The following is a 16,622-nucleotide window of genomic DNA, read 5'->3' as shown; positions in this document are numbered from 1 at the left end:
TTCCCAGCCGGAATCGATATTTTTTATTTAATGATATTTTGGGTTTGTAAGTTATATTTTATGATTGGTAGTTATAATCTTGTCTCAAACTTTATCCTGTTGATCTTGTTAGTAGTTAATCGGGGTTTATGCATATTTAATTACTAGATTAGAGGTGTGTGAGTCCTCATTTCCTAACCCCGAGATTGAGGGCGTCACACATAGGACTCTAAGTTTCTCCCGATTTGGGACTTGAATATCTTGTTCATGGCTCTTTGGTAAGTGGATCCTGCATTTGTCAGTCTAAATGGCAACATCACATAAGCGAAGACTGCTCTGTGAGTTATGAATGTTGTCTTAGGTATATCTTTCGGGTTCATCCTGATCTGGTTGTACCCGGAGAAGGCGTCTATGAAACTTAGCATGATGTGTCCAGAGGTGGCATCTATCAGCTAATCAATATTGGGGAGAAGGTATGGGTCCTTCGGGCATGCATTATTCAAATCAGTGTAGTCCACACACATTCTCCATTTTCCATTTAACTTCTTCACCATGACAATGTTTGCCAACCACTCTGAATACTTGATTTACTTGATAATCCCTGCTTTGATCAACTTTTCTACATCTTTATCTATTTCTTTTTGCCTCTCCGGGGCAAATTTTCTTTTTTTTTCTTGATCGGCTTTCTGTTGGGGTTGACGTCCAAACTGTGGATTACTATGGACTCATGCAGTCCGAGCATGTCCCTTGGACTCCAGGAAAAGATGTATTTGTACCCCCGGAGCAAGGAAACTAGTTCTTCTCTAAAGGACTTTTCGAGTCCTAACCCGACTCTCACCTTTCTCTTAGGACTGTTTTCATCAATCTGCACTTCTTCTGTTTCGACTGCGGCCTTAATTTTTGCTTGATCTTTTGTTGAGACCATTTGATGAACTCGGGCTTCGAAGTTCTTCTTCAAATAGGATGTAATGCCCCCAAATCCGAGGTCAGAGGATTTAGTCGTTACTATAAAACCTCTATCCAAATTAACCTGTTTAATCAATAAGCAAATGCCAGCGGAAGATATTTAGCATAAATGATCCCAAACTAATCCAAGATCTTTTAAGGTTACAGTTCTAGAAACAAGAAATCCAAACTCCACCAATAAATTTTTCACTTTCTTTTAAAAATCTTTTCAATAAATTCCAACTCAAAACTAAACCCACTAGTATAACTTCGAAATGAAGTATACTAGGCCCAAATAAAATATACTACTATATATAATATAATATAAACAACTTTACATAAAAGAACTTACACTAATTCGCAAACCCTGGACCAACCACCTTCCAAGAGCTTCTTCTTTGCTTCCTCGAATTACGCAGCTAAACAGCGCAAGCTAATCCTTACTGGAGGTTAAATTTAAAAATAGGCAAGTATGAGCAAAAGAAATGCTCAGCAAGTTCATTATAATATATATATGGTTGTTTTGACATAAAACTGACATCTGCATTAGAGCAGAACATTTGAAATCATAATTGCTGAATCATAAAATTTTAGTTGAGGAATCCCAGAATTGATTCCTTAATTGTATTAAAAACCATTTTGATATTTTTGAGCGAAATGCTTCAGCAATACTTTGAATATTGACGAGAATAAAACTCGTAAAACAGTGTTTACGGAAATATCGTAAACCACAATAACATGAAACAATGATCATGGAATGAATCATAAACTTTACTCAAACCGAACTCTTGAAATTAAAACATACTTTATTGTCATATCAAATTAGATATCAGTACGAACATTGATTCTCACAACACCCATACTGAAGTCAACATCAATCTTCTATACTAATACCACATATGATATTTAACAACAACATAAGTATCAACATAAATCAGAATCTAAATCAAAACTGCATTTCACCATTATTCCAAAACAGAAATAGTTGATAAATCATTTATGCTATGATTATCAAAACAATAAAGAATTTTAGATATTTATTTAGATTGGAACCAATTATGCATTATGCTGTTCTTGATGATCAGTCACGAAACAGCACCGGTATCCCGCAGCCATACCGTAAATATAGGTACTACCCGTATTCCGCAGACATACGGTACCTATAGGGCGCCAGAAAAAGCATAACAAGCCTTGTAAGATATTACACTTCCGTATAATAGCTCACGCGGGACCGGTGCCTCGGCCTCTTACGCAACCAGTAACCATCCAATCTTAAAACCTTTTATTGAAAAGGGGTCATAATACTCGACACCTGAAATAATTTTATTTCCCTCAATTCTTGGGTAGGAATATTTGCAACCAAATCACTTTTCTCAAAATCCAAAACATTTATAAATCCGATAATTGGATAAGTAAAATCACTTAGCTATTCTGATCATAGAATAGCAGAAGAATACTTGCATAAACAGAATCATTTAATTCAGCGATATGTAAAACATTTATCTATCTTGAACTGAATAGGGAAAGCAATACTTGCATAATAAGCTTCAAAATAAATATCACTTGAACAATAAGTGATGATAGGGATACTTGCATAATTGATTCGAAATAAACATCACTTGAATGATAAGTGAAGTCAGGGGTACTTGCCTTTGGGTTTTAGCAGTTAGTCACACTCGTAACGACGCATCTATTCTGACATTCTGTCTTAAAACATCACCGTCCTTCTTTTCAACACTTTACTGATATGCTGCTCCTGCGATTGCTAGAAGCCAGCTACCCAATGCCATTACATATCATTCTTTATCCAACGTCTTGTCCTGATCACTCGAGAGATCCGCATCTATAATTAAAATATAGAACTTTAATCGTCTAAACGATAATCACTCGACGAACTGCGCGTCAAAATCCTATCGTCTACCCATACGATAGCTCACACATAAATATAACAGACAAATACAGGATTCTTGATCCACATATGCATATAATTCACATAGCACATAAGCACATAACTCACGTATCATATAATTCATATCACATATGACTCGGTTCGTCAAAAGGTTCGACCCAATACGTTTAAAACTAAAATCAGGTCAAAAAAATGATTTATCGATGAATAATCGACTTAGAATAACTTGCAAAACAAGCGACCTTTCGAAACAAAAGAATTTGGGTCTCGAAAGTATTTTTATTGAAATCATAATATTTTTCTGAGTCTAGAGGCGTTCGTTTCGTATTAAACGGACGAACGGTTGATTTATTATGAATTTTTGAACATTTTTCGGAATTAAAACGGTCTCCGAGTCATTTAATAATTAAATAATAGTGCTCGAACACTCAAAAATAATTTTATAAAAATTATCGAGCCTGGAAAATAATTTAAAATAATATTCTAAAGCTCGAAACTATTTTTCAGAATTTTTAAATCAAAAATAAATAATTAAATCTAATTAAATAATTAATTAAAATTAATTAATAACTAATTAAATTAATTAATCAATTAATATTTAAATTAATTGACTAATTAAATAATTAATTATCAACTAAAATTAATTAACTAAATAATTTGGATTTATTTTTGAATTAAAATAAATTTTCAGAATTAAAATAATGATTTTCAAAATAAAAATGAATTTTCAGAAATTAAAATAGGATTTTTGAATTATTTGTAAAAAGAAAATCCAGAAACATGTTTTTAGAAATGTTAATGGACAGGCAAGGATCAAAGTTGGGTTTTCTGACGGGTCAAAACCCGGGTCAGAAACCGACCCGAACGGGTAAAGAAACTGAAGAAACCCGCCGGAAAATTACAGAATCCGGCGAGGTTCCGTTTCCCGGCGAACTCAATTACGGCTACAGATATGTTGATTCTCTCCGTTTTTCAGCCCAGATTCATTCCAAACAATGAATACAATCTCAATCCAACCTCAAAATTCCTAAACGATTAGTCCAACCCGGAGTTCGGTGAAAACCGAAATAAATCCGGCGGAGCTCCGGTTAAACACCGATTTCGGCCAAATCTTGATCAAATTCGATGATACACGTCTGGAAACGATGCTCAGAACACACGCAATCTAACAACATGATCAAAACAAGCAAAATATTGCTTAATCAAAAATCCCCAAATTCGGGTATAAACCCTAAAATTACGAATTTAAAAATTACCAAACCTCAATTGATTTTGGTGTTAAAATCAGATAGAACAGATTGAGGGCTTCACAACGGATATTCATACTTGTGATTTGGTGTTCAATAACACCTTCAAAATTGACTTTGATTTTCAGAATTCTCCAAGAACACCAAGAACACATATTCAAGAAATTTCCAGAAAATCAAACCTTAATTTCTATATGATATTGAACTCTATTTTTGAAGTATAATATACCAAATCGACCAGAAAAACAAGCTCTACAACATGGAAGCATCAATTCACATCAACAACATCAAGCACAAATTTTCATAATTTAATTATCAAATAATTCGAATATAAATAAATAAATAAGAAAATTACCATGATTTCTGGGCAAAAACTGATGATTGATTCAGAAAGAAGATTTCGAGAGCTTCGTTTTGTTATGTTGCACGCCCGAATCGGAGTTCGATAACACCTTCGTTCTTATGTTTGATTCTCAAGAACGTATCGGTTTTCTCGAGTTTTCTCTGTATTTACGGTATTTTAACTGGTTGCAAATGAATAAGCGAAATAAATGAAATAAGAAATAGGCTATTTATATTTATGGGATATTGGATCGTTCTGGATCATTTTGGATCATTAAATTAGTTACTTAGCCGCTAAGTAACTATAAAAACGATACAATTCAATACCAGAATTGGATAATTATCAAAACCGAGCTTTTTATAAAACACCATATACGAAAATAATGTAAAAATATCCCGTCTCTCGAGAATACGGGTTTTATTGATTACCGAAATTATTGTCGTATCGAAAATATTGCGCCGGGCCGCGCACAGGTCAAACCGTAATCCGGATCGAAAAAGTCAAAACACAGAAAATGTCCGGAATTATCAGATTAGGTTAGGAAGGAGTTTTCGGAAGAGTTTCGGGTTGTAAAAACGTAAAAACAGTTCAAGTTGAACGATTCCCGGCTTTATAAAATAATTTTGTAATTATTCTGAAAATAATTAATAAATCCATAAATCATAATAAAATCATCTAACACTCCAAAAATTACCAGAAAAATACCACAATTATTTATATTTTATTCTGGACATATAAAAATTCAAATATTCAAATAATGTCACATATAAACATCCAAACATCAATTCCACTTATCATATAATTCACTAAAATTCACATAAAATTACATAAATAATTCCAAATAATTATAAAAATAATATCTAAAATATATGGGATATTACAATCTACCCCCCTTATAAGGATTCCGTCCTCGGAATCAGCAGAAGAGAGCACTTAGGGTTTTCTAACCAATTTTCCATTTCCAGATAACCTCAATTTTCCATAATCTCAAATAAATCTTGTAATCCTTGTATAATAAAACTTTTACAGAAGCTTCGTCTTGCACCACTGTTCCATCCACATCCTTTGACCAATTCTTCAATAAAATTACTTTTACTGATTGCGAGAAAGAAGAATAGAGAGAAAGATAAAGAGAAAGAAAAGAAAGAGAGATAGGGAGAGAAATAAAGAAATGAATTGACTTCGTTACATGCCACTGATATTTTAATCGCATCGCAATCCACTGTTGCTATTGGTAATTCCATCACACCGCCTTACTTTGACTTAACCAGGATAACTCAGCTTAACTTGATTGGCATACCTTTGAATATTTGAAATGATAAAATCATGGAATTTCAAAAGAAAAGAGACAAAATCTGAATTTGTGAAAATAGATATTGTTGAAATAAAAGAATAACTGAGAGATCAATATGATCAAATGAACTTGGTATTGCATGCCCAAATTAAGATACTACTAAAGGTTGTTAACCTTCATGTATTCACAATACACACAAGTGATGGCGTCCCATCTAACTCCTATCACACAGACAGGTATACCTTGTGTCCCCTATAGTTAGGGTTGTTCATCTTAGTCAGAATAAAAGAAAGTCAGAAGAATCCAAAATCAAATGAATAAAACTGGAAAGATTTCAAAGCTAATATTTCTGAAGGAAATGAAGTCTAGAGAATAAAATTCTGGCACAAAATGAATAAACTGGTGTTAGGGATTATGTCTTCTAACTGGTATTTCTTTTTTTTGAGAGAAGTCAAAAGAATTTATAGAAAGAAAAGGTATTGCCAAAGTCTTAATACTTATCTTCTGTTTGAACTCTTCAGTTGACTCGCCATTCGATTTCTAGACACTTCTTCATGTTCCACGGATATCGATAATCTTCATCATCGTCGAAATGTAGTAGCCTCGGAAGATTCCGCAACAGAAGTTTGCAGCTTCCCAGAGTTCCATCCAGCTCAGCACAACCATCTCGAACGAATGCGCCTATCTTAACTTACTCGTTGGTACTATATCCAATAGTCCAACATGAACTCGATATGAGCTCAAACGTCTTTACATAGCTATACACACTCCTACACACTCTCGTTTCTAGTTTACTATAACCTCAGCTCTGATACCAACCTGTAACGCCCCCAAATCCGGGGTCAGAGGATTTGGTCGTCACTATAAAACCTCAATCCAAATTAACCTGTTTAATCAATAAACAAATGCCAGCGGAAGATATTTAGCATAAATGACCCCAAACTAATCCAAGATCTTTTAAGGTTACAGTTCTAGAAACAAGAAATCCAAACTCCACCAATAAATTTTTCACTTTCTTTTAAAACTCTTTTCAATAAATTCCAACTCAAAACTAAACCCACTAGTATAACTTCGAAATGAAGTATACTAGGCCCAAATAAAATATACTACTATATATAATATAATATAAACAACTTTACACAAAAGAACTTACACTAATTCGCAAACCCTGGACCAACCACCTTCCAAGAGCTTCTTCTTTGCTTCCTCGAATTACGCAGCTAAACAGCGCAAGCTAATCCTTACTGGAGGTTAAATTTAAAAACAGGCAAGTATGAGCGAAAGAAATGCTCAGCAAGTTCATTATAATATATATATGGTTGTTTTGACATAAAACTGACATCTGCATTAGAGCAGAACATTTGAAATCATAATTGCTGAATCATAAAATTTTAGTTGAGGAATCCCAGATTTGATTCCTTAATTGTATTCAAAACCATTTTGATATTTTTGAGCGAAATGCTTCAGCAATACTTTGAATCTTGACGAGAATAAAACTCGTAAAACAGTGTTTACGAAAATATCGTAAACCACAATAACATGAAACAATGATCATGGAATGAATCATAAACTTTACTCAAACCGAACTCTTGAAATTAAAACATACTTTATTGTCATATCAAATTAGATATCAGTACGAACATTGATTCTGACAACACCCATACTGAAGTCAACATCAATCTTCTATACTAATACCACCTATGATATTTAACAACAACGTAAGTATCAACATAAATCGGAATCTAAATCAAAACTGTATTTCACCATTATTCCAAAACAGAAATAGTTGATAAATCATTTATTCTATGATTATCAAAACAATAAAGAATTTTAGATATCTATTTAGATTGGAACCAATTATGCACTATGCTGTTCCTGATGATCAGTCACGAAACAGCACTGGTATCCCGCAGCCATACCGTAAATATAGGTACTACCCGTATTTCGCAGACATACGGTACCTATAGGGCACCAGAAAAAGCATAACAAGCCTTGTAAGATATTACACTTCCGTATAATAGCTCACGTTGGACCGGTGCCTCGGCCTCTTACGCAACCAGTAACCATCCAATCTTAAAACCTTTTATTAAAAAGAGATCATAATACTCGACACCCGAAATAATTTTATTTCCCTCAATTCTTGGGTAGGAATATTCGCAACCAAATCACTTTTCTCAAAATCCAAAACATTTATAAATCCGATAATTGGATAAGTAAAATCACTTAGCTATTCTGATCATAGAATAGCAAAAGAATACTTGCATAAACATAATCATTTAATTCAGCGATATGTAAAACATTTATCTATCTTGAACTGAATAGGGAAAGCAATACTTGCATAATAAGCTTCAAAATAAATATCACTTGAACAATAAGTGATGATAGGGATACTTGCATAATTGATTCGAAATAAACATCACTTGAATGATAAGTGAAGTCAGGGGTACTTGCCTTTGGGTTTTAGCAGTTAGTCACACTCGTAATGACGCATCTATTCTGACATTCTGTCTTAAAACATCACCGTCCTTCTTTTCAACACTTTACTGATATGCTGCTCCTGCGATTGCTAGAAGCCAGCTACCCAATGCCATTACATATCATTCTTTATCCAACGTCTTGTCCTGATTACTCGAGAGATCCGCATCTATAATTAAAATATAGAACTTTAATCGTCTAAACGATAATCACTCGACGAACTGCGCGTCAAAATCCTATCGTCTACCCATACGATAGCTCACACATAAATATAACAGACAAATACAGGATTCTTGATCCACATATGCATATAATTCACATAGGACATAAGCACATAACTCACGTATCACATAATTCATATCACATATGACTCGGTTCGTCAAAAGGTTCGACCCAATACATTTAAAATTAAAATCAGGTCAAAAATATAATTTATCGATGAACAATCGACTCAGAATAACTTGCAAAACAAGTGACCTTTCGAAACAAAAGAATTTGGGTCTCGAAAGTATTTTTATTGAAATCATAATATTTTTCTGAGTCTAGAGGCGTTCGTTTCGTATTAAACGGACGAACGGTTGATTTATTATGAATTTTTGAACATTTTCGGAATAAAAACGGTCTCCGAGTCATTTAATAATTAAATAATAGGGCTCGAACACTCAAAAATAATTTTATAAAAATTATCGAGCCTGGAAAATAATTTAAAATAATATTTTAAAGCTCGAAACTATTTTTCAGAATTTTTAAATCAAAAATAAATAAATTAATCTAATTAAATAATCAATTAAAATTAATTAATAACTAATTAAATTAATTAATCAATTAATATTTAAATTAATTGACTAATTAAATAATTAATTATCAACTAAAATTAATTAACTAAATAATTTGGATTTATTTTTGAATTAAAATAAATTTTCAGAATTAAAATAATGATTTTCAAATAAAAATGAATTTTCAGAAATTAAAATAGGATTTTTGAATTATTTGTAAAAAGAAAATCCAGAAACATGTTTTTAGAAATGTTAATGGACAGGCAAGGATCAAAGTCGAGTTTTCTGGCGTGTCAAAACCCGGGTCAGAAACTGACCCGAACGGGTCAAAAAACTGAAGAAACCCGCCGGAAAATTGCAGAATCCGGCGAGGTTCCGTTTCCCGACGAACTCAATTACGGCTATAGATACGTTGATTCTCTCCATTTTTCAGCCCAGATTCATTCCAAACAACGAATACAATCTCAATCAAACCTCAAAATTCCTAAACGATTAGTCCAACCCAGAGTCCGGTGAAAACCGAAATAAATCCGGCGAAGCTCCAGTTAAACACCGATTTCGGCCAAATCTTGATCAAATTCGATGATACACGTCTGGAAACGATGCTCAGAACACAGGCAATCTAACATCATGATCAAAATAAGCCTAATATTGCTTAATCAAAAATCCCCAAATTCGGGTATAAACCCCAAAATTACGAATTTAAAAATTACCAAACCTCAATTGATTTTGGTGCTAAAATCAGATAGAACAGATTGAGGGCTTCACAACGGATATTCATACTTGTGATTTGGTGTTCAATAACACCTTCAAAATTGACTTTGATTTTCAGAATTCTCCAAGAACACCAAGAACACATATTCAAGAAATTTCCAGAAAATCAGACCTTAATTTCTATATGATATTGAACTCTATTTTTTTGATGTATAATATACCAAATCGACCAGAAAAACATGTTCTACAACATGGAAGCATCAATTCACATCAACAACATCAAGAACAAATTTTCGTAATTTAATTATCAAATAATTCGAATATAAATAAATAAATAAGAAAATTACCATGATTTCTGGGCAAAAACTGATGATTGATTCAGAAAGAAGATTTCGAGAGCTTCGTTTTGATATGCTGCACGCCCGAATCGGAGTTCGATAACGCCTTCGTTCTTGTGTTTGATTCTCAGGAACGTATCGGTTTTCTCGGGTTTTCTCTGTATTTACGGTATTTTAACTGGTTGCAAATGAATAAACGAAATAAATGAAATAAGAAATAGGCTATTTATATTTATGGGATATTGGATCGTTTTGGATCGTTAAACTAGTTACTTAGCCGGTAAGTAACTATAAAAACGATACAATTCAATACCAGAATTGGATAATTATCAAAACCGAGCTTTTTATAAAACACCATATACGAAAATAATGTAAAAATATCCCGTCTCTCGAGAATACGGGTTTTATTGATTACCGAAATGATTGTCGTATCTAAAATATTGCGCTGGGCCGCGCACGGGTCAAACCATAATCTGGATGAAAAAGTCAAAACACGGAAAATGTTTGGAATTACCAGATTAGGTTAGGAAGGAGTTTTCGGAAGAGTTTCGGGTTGTAAAAACGTAAAAACAGTTGAAATTGAACGATTCCCGGCTTTATAAAATAATTTTGTAATTATCCTGAAATTAATTTATAAATCCATAAATCATTATAAAATCATCTAACACTCCAAAAATTACCAGAAAAATACCACAGTTATCTATATTTTATTCTGGACATATAAAAATTCAAATATTGAAATAATGTCATATATAAACATCCAAATATCAATTCCACTTATCATATAATTCACTAAAATTCACATAAAATCACATAAATAATTCCAAATAATTCTAAAAATAATATCTAAAATATATGGGATATTACATAGGAGCTGACTTGTTCTGATCCTTTATCTTTGGTTGCTTGCATGGTAGGACTAGCTTGGTCTGGGACCAGATTTGCCTTGTCGATTATCATGACTTGGTTGCTTATCAGTTCTTCGGAACCTAGTTTAGTTGCTTCTGGGTCCGGACTTGATTCAATGAACTGAGCTTCTTTTTTTGTTTCTTCCTTTTGCCGGGGACGGTGCTTCTTGATGCTTTGCTATTTGCGAAGGACTGTAGCCTTCCTTTTGTTATCCTGGTGGGTTCCTTCCATGACCAACCCCTGGTTGTAGCATGTTTCAGCAACTCCATAATCTCCTTTTATTTCTACGACTCCTGTTGGTATTGGGAACTTGATCTTGAGATGGGAGATTGAAGTTATTGCTTGCATCATAGTTAAAGCTGACCTGCCAATTATTCCATTGTAGGACGAAGGAGTGTTGATGACATAGAACTTGATGAGATGAGTTACTTGGTTAGGAATAGTTACAAAAATGACAGGTAGGTTTCTGTAACACCCCCAGATCTGGGGTCGGGGATCCGGGTCGTCACGGTCTTTCTTTCCATAAATATCACTTAACTTAATTATAAATAAATAACCTCATGCTCTGACCCCACAATAATACACACCATAACACGTTATAGTCTCAGAGATGAAATTAAAATAAGTACAAGTCCTTGAATCTATAAATTAAAAGTTATTACAACCCAAAATGATTACTTAATAAGTTTATAGTTAGTTGCCATTATCCAACACAAGTTATAATTATACATAATTAATTCCCAAAGGTAGGATGCCTGGCCTGCAGATAGATCTACCTCTGCAGCTATGGCAGCTATGATATCAACGGGAAGACGCGGGACGCTTCCCATGCTCTTGCGCTGGGTCTGCTTGAGTCTTTCCATCCTTCCTAACTGTTGTTGTGTGATGAAGAAATGAAGCAAGAGTGAGCATTTTAGCTCGTAAGATAATATATATTTTAATCAATAATGCAAGTATCTGAATAGATAACTTATTGAAAATCTTTATCAAGTGTAAGATAGTTACTTACTGCATATAAGCTTAAAGGAAGATGAAGTTACAAAATACTTCAATATACTTATATCATTTTAGAAAACTACTTGAACTACCACTATTCAAAGTATGATAAGTTTTCAAAGGTTCATCACATAGATGAGACTACAACATAAGACTTGAATAGATTCAATCTTTGAAATATTGTTTAAAAGAAATAAAGTTACGAGGTACTTCATTCGATGGAAACATCATTATAACCATTTAACCCTGATAACACTTCAGCAATCACCCATCCGTAGCCTTTCTATCGAAATGCTCTGGGTAGTGTTGCAGAAATATCCAAACTGGATGATGAACTCATTACGGGAGTTTGCCGCACCAGGAAGACCACTCACGATGATCTGTCGCAGTAGTGCAACCCCATAATTTTCTACATGTAGAGGAGAACAGTCGGATTTACTTGTCGACCGAACGCTGGACTTCTAAGGAATGGACCATCTTAGCGGAACTTCCGGGCCATTTGGGCCAATATAATAAGGCTGGGCCGACGCCACTTGACCACTTACGCCACTCCTAGTTCAGATGAAATCCATGACTCTGAAATGTAAAGTTCGGTCCCCCTTTCCCCAAGTAGAAACTTGTTGATACGGCTCCACCAAGAAGTCGTATCTAGTTGGAAAGGAAAACTCATTGATATTTCCCAGGAAATGCCGTTTAATGGATTAAACTCATTCCAAGAATTTTACTTCCCGAGTGTTGGGTAAGTAATCAAAAACTCTTTTATCAACATAGCAACCTTGTTGTAAATATAAAAATACATCACGGAGCCGGTTCCTTCAGATTTTTAAGTGAGTATTTAAATCCCTTTCGAAAGGAAGATCTCAAATTAGAAAACAAGTTTTGGGATCCGCTCTAACCTTTAAAATCATTTTGAAGACTCAAAAATATTTTTGAAAACATCTGGAATAAGGATGATTTGATAGAATAAATCAATTCCAAGATAATCAAAGAATTTCTGAATATTACGCTATAATTAATATTCCAATAATGAATAGCTTTTAAGAAAGTAAATGAAATAAAAGTTTTGAAAATAACTTTCTGAAAATATTTAAGATAAGAATGATTGACGATATCAATCATTTCTTGAATACTTGGCGAATATCGATACATTATTCTTTAATAAAATAAGCGGAGTCATAAGTCCTCGAATGAATATTCAAAATAATATTCATTAAATAAAATAAGCGGAGTCATAAGTCCTCGAATGAATATTCAGACTAATATTCATTAAATAAAATAAGCGGAGTCATAAGTCCTCGAATGAATATTCAGACTAATATTCATTTATAATATAAAACTATCGAATAAACCTTATTCGATTAATAGTTTTGAAAACTATTTACATATATATATATATATATTATACTCGGGAACATCGCCTCCCGGTTTAGAAAAATGTTTAACTCTGGGTCCCCTATACTAAGGGTATACGCAAGTACTGCTTATCTCTAGCATAGGTATTATGCAGTTTATAATCAATTGAATCAACAATGAGATATCAATATTATGAAACAGGCATGCATATATATATATATATATCATAACAACATGCTCCAATATATCGCAAGACTTGCTAATAACAACCATGCACTTATGACACGATAATGCATAAACAAATATATACATCACAACAACATTATAACGGGTAGAAAACTTGCCTGAGCGACTGGAGGTGGTAAAAGGCCTGGGGAGAGTCTGGTAACCTATAAACAATATATTAGTTGGAATTAAACCACGGTCGCTTAAGAAACTAGACTTCAACCAATTGGACCCTAACGTTCACTCTTGCGCTTAACGATTCATATAAGTCGCTCGAGTACCCTCGGCTCCACCATTTTTATAAAATTAACCGTTTAACTTTTTAAGTCGACTCTTCTGCGAATACTCTACAACCTGACTAATTAATCTTACATAATTGTTTCATACTCCAATTAGTCATTTAAGGACCTTAATCAAGGTTTCAAAGTAAAGTGAGGGGTAATGGTTCGCTCACGAAACGACCGTTTCCGTTACTTAAAACAGTCGTTTCTCCTAAACCGTACATCGGATCCAAGAGAACCACATATCGAAACAAAGCTTACGACACGCTCTAGCTAAAAATGGCAAAGTTACAAATTGGTCAGTGAGCTTTCTATCCCGAATACTAAGAACAAGCAGTTGAATGAAAACGGGCATTACGACGGCTATGTTTACGTGATTACCAATGTTTATACTACTCCAATTAACCACAAACCAACTCATAACCATCAATACAACCAAAATTTATCTAAACCTTACCACATCAGTCCACAACCTCAAGGTTTTCCAACTCATTCAATAAAAAACATGAGCTACTACCTATACTTAACATTCATTAACCAATAACCAAGATTCATAACCCAAAATCACTACAAATCCAACCAAACTTTAAACAAACAAGGATCATGCTTCTCATATACTATATCAATCATAACAACTCCTATATACTTAAAAGTAAAGCTAGGGTATGAGGTTTTACCTTCCTTGGTGAGTGATAAGTTGCTAGAAACCCTTAAGGAGCCTTGATCTAACCTCCTACAAGCTTGATCTTTTCAAAGAAATCAAGAACACAAAATTAATTTTAAGAATGTACTATTCACCATCTCCTTTCTTGATTTATTGGAAGAGATTTGCAAGGAATTAGAAGCTTAAACACCTAGGATATACTTATCTAATCATAGGGAAGCTTACATAATTACCTTGGATTTGATTATGGAGTGCAGCTTGGAGTTGCAAAAAATTTTCTTCCTTGAAAGTAAAGAGGCCGAGAGCTTTTGTTTCTTGAAAGCAAAAGTCAACTTCTATTTTGGTGTTATGATTTTGTTGGTTGCTTCTCCCTTTTTGGTTGGCTACGTTTTAGAATTTACCATGGTAAATAATACTAGGCTAATAATGAACCAACAAAACATATCTACTTGTCATGCTTATGTCATCATGATTGTGTCATCTTTTAACACATGTCTTCTCCTTGTAGTGTGATGACATCCACTAACCTCTTTGATTAAACCTTAATTACTTGGCTAATGACCGCTTATATGTTATACAGTTCGCTTAACTTTCATTCTCGTTCGTCATTTGAGGGATCATATCCGGGATCTTATTACTTGGATTCCCCTAAACCTTTCTTAATATTTTATATTCCTTTTATGATCCTCTCTTATAATCCTTGAATTTAAATCCTTTATTTCATGTTACCTTATACTCAATTCTTTCGGTATCTGGTGGATTTTCGGAAAAAATCAAAGTGTTCGAATTTGGATTCTGACGATCTTTACATACACTCATATACTTTATGGAGTACTAATAAGATCTCAGAATATCAATAAAAGAACTCCTACATATTGTGGCATGAAAAATTTCATTAATCAGCATAATCAGCAAAATCACTATTTATAAGTATTACAAAAAGTCCAAAATTTTTGGGGTTATTACAGGTAGGTATAAGGTCCCTTGGATCGGGACTGGAATATGTCTGAACCCTTAGAGCGGGTCTTCCCGGCAATCATTTGAGCGGACGCTCCCTAGCTGCATTCGATCCACTGTATGCTTGAAGAGAATATTTGTCGAGGAGTCGTTGTCTATCAGCATTCTTCTTACTTCATTATCAAAGATGTCCAAGGTGACAACTAAGGCTGCATTATGGTGGGGGTTGACCCCTTCATAGTCCTTACTGCTGAAGAATATCACCATATCTGGGAGTGATTGGACTGAGAGCACTTCTTCGCCGAAGTCCGGGCTTCATGGTGGGGAGTGGGAGCCTCCTAGGACTAGATTAACTATATTCTTTCCTCTCTTCTGCCCCTCTCCTCTGTTGTTGTTGTCCCGAAACAAGTACTTGTTCAGGTTTCTTTTCTTTACTTGCTCATCGATGAGGTACTTGTGTGATAAACAGTTCTCAGTCTAGTGGCCATGTGTCTCATGATAATCGCACTGCCTATAGTAAGGCCTCCTCTCTGGAGGAGTTTGCATTGGTTTCAGAGGATAATAAAACAGTTTGTCTTTTATCTCCTTCAAGATTTCCTCCCGGGACATGTTGAGAGGAGTCCAGTCCGGCTTCTGCTTTGGCTCCCGAGACTGCTTCGTCGGTCCTGGATTGCTTTTGGACTCCGACTTAGGACCGAGCCTCTGGAAAATTGGAGTAGCTTGTTTTTCTTGGTTATGCTTGATTTGCTTGAATTTCTTGTCCTGATGGTTGTTAGTGTTTTTGCAGTCATTATATTTCTATATAAGAATTAATATACATTGATCCCATTAAAAGTTATCCTTGACCGGGTAATGATAAAAGTGGACATTGGGTATATTATGAATTGTATGAGAAATATGAATGATCTAGATGGGATTTAACCCTCCTATTTTAGAAGTGATATTATTGGCCTCTTGTGTGAGCTAGACTATGAAATACGTGGTGATAGGGAATAAAATAAACCCTGATTACATAATTAATATTGCATTAATTATATCAGAATTGGGATGACAGCTAGGCCCACTAAAAAGGGCCCAGAACCCTGGATATTAATTAATTTCGTAATTAATTAATAAGGGATAAATCAGCTGATAAATAAAGTCTAGTTAGGAATATAATTCCTTAAAGATTGGCCTCCAAGGAACCTCATGGGATAAGGAATCGGTTTCCTACCTCT

The sequence above is a fragment of the Apium graveolens genome, chromosome 7 (assembly GCF_009905375.1).
Source record: "Apium graveolens cultivar Ventura chromosome 7, ASM990537v1, whole genome shotgun sequence".
In the NCBI taxonomy this organism is placed as follows: domain Eukaryota; kingdom Viridiplantae; phylum Streptophyta; class Magnoliopsida; order Apiales; family Apiaceae; genus Apium; species Apium graveolens.
Note: the sequence above shows the minus strand (reverse complement) of the source record.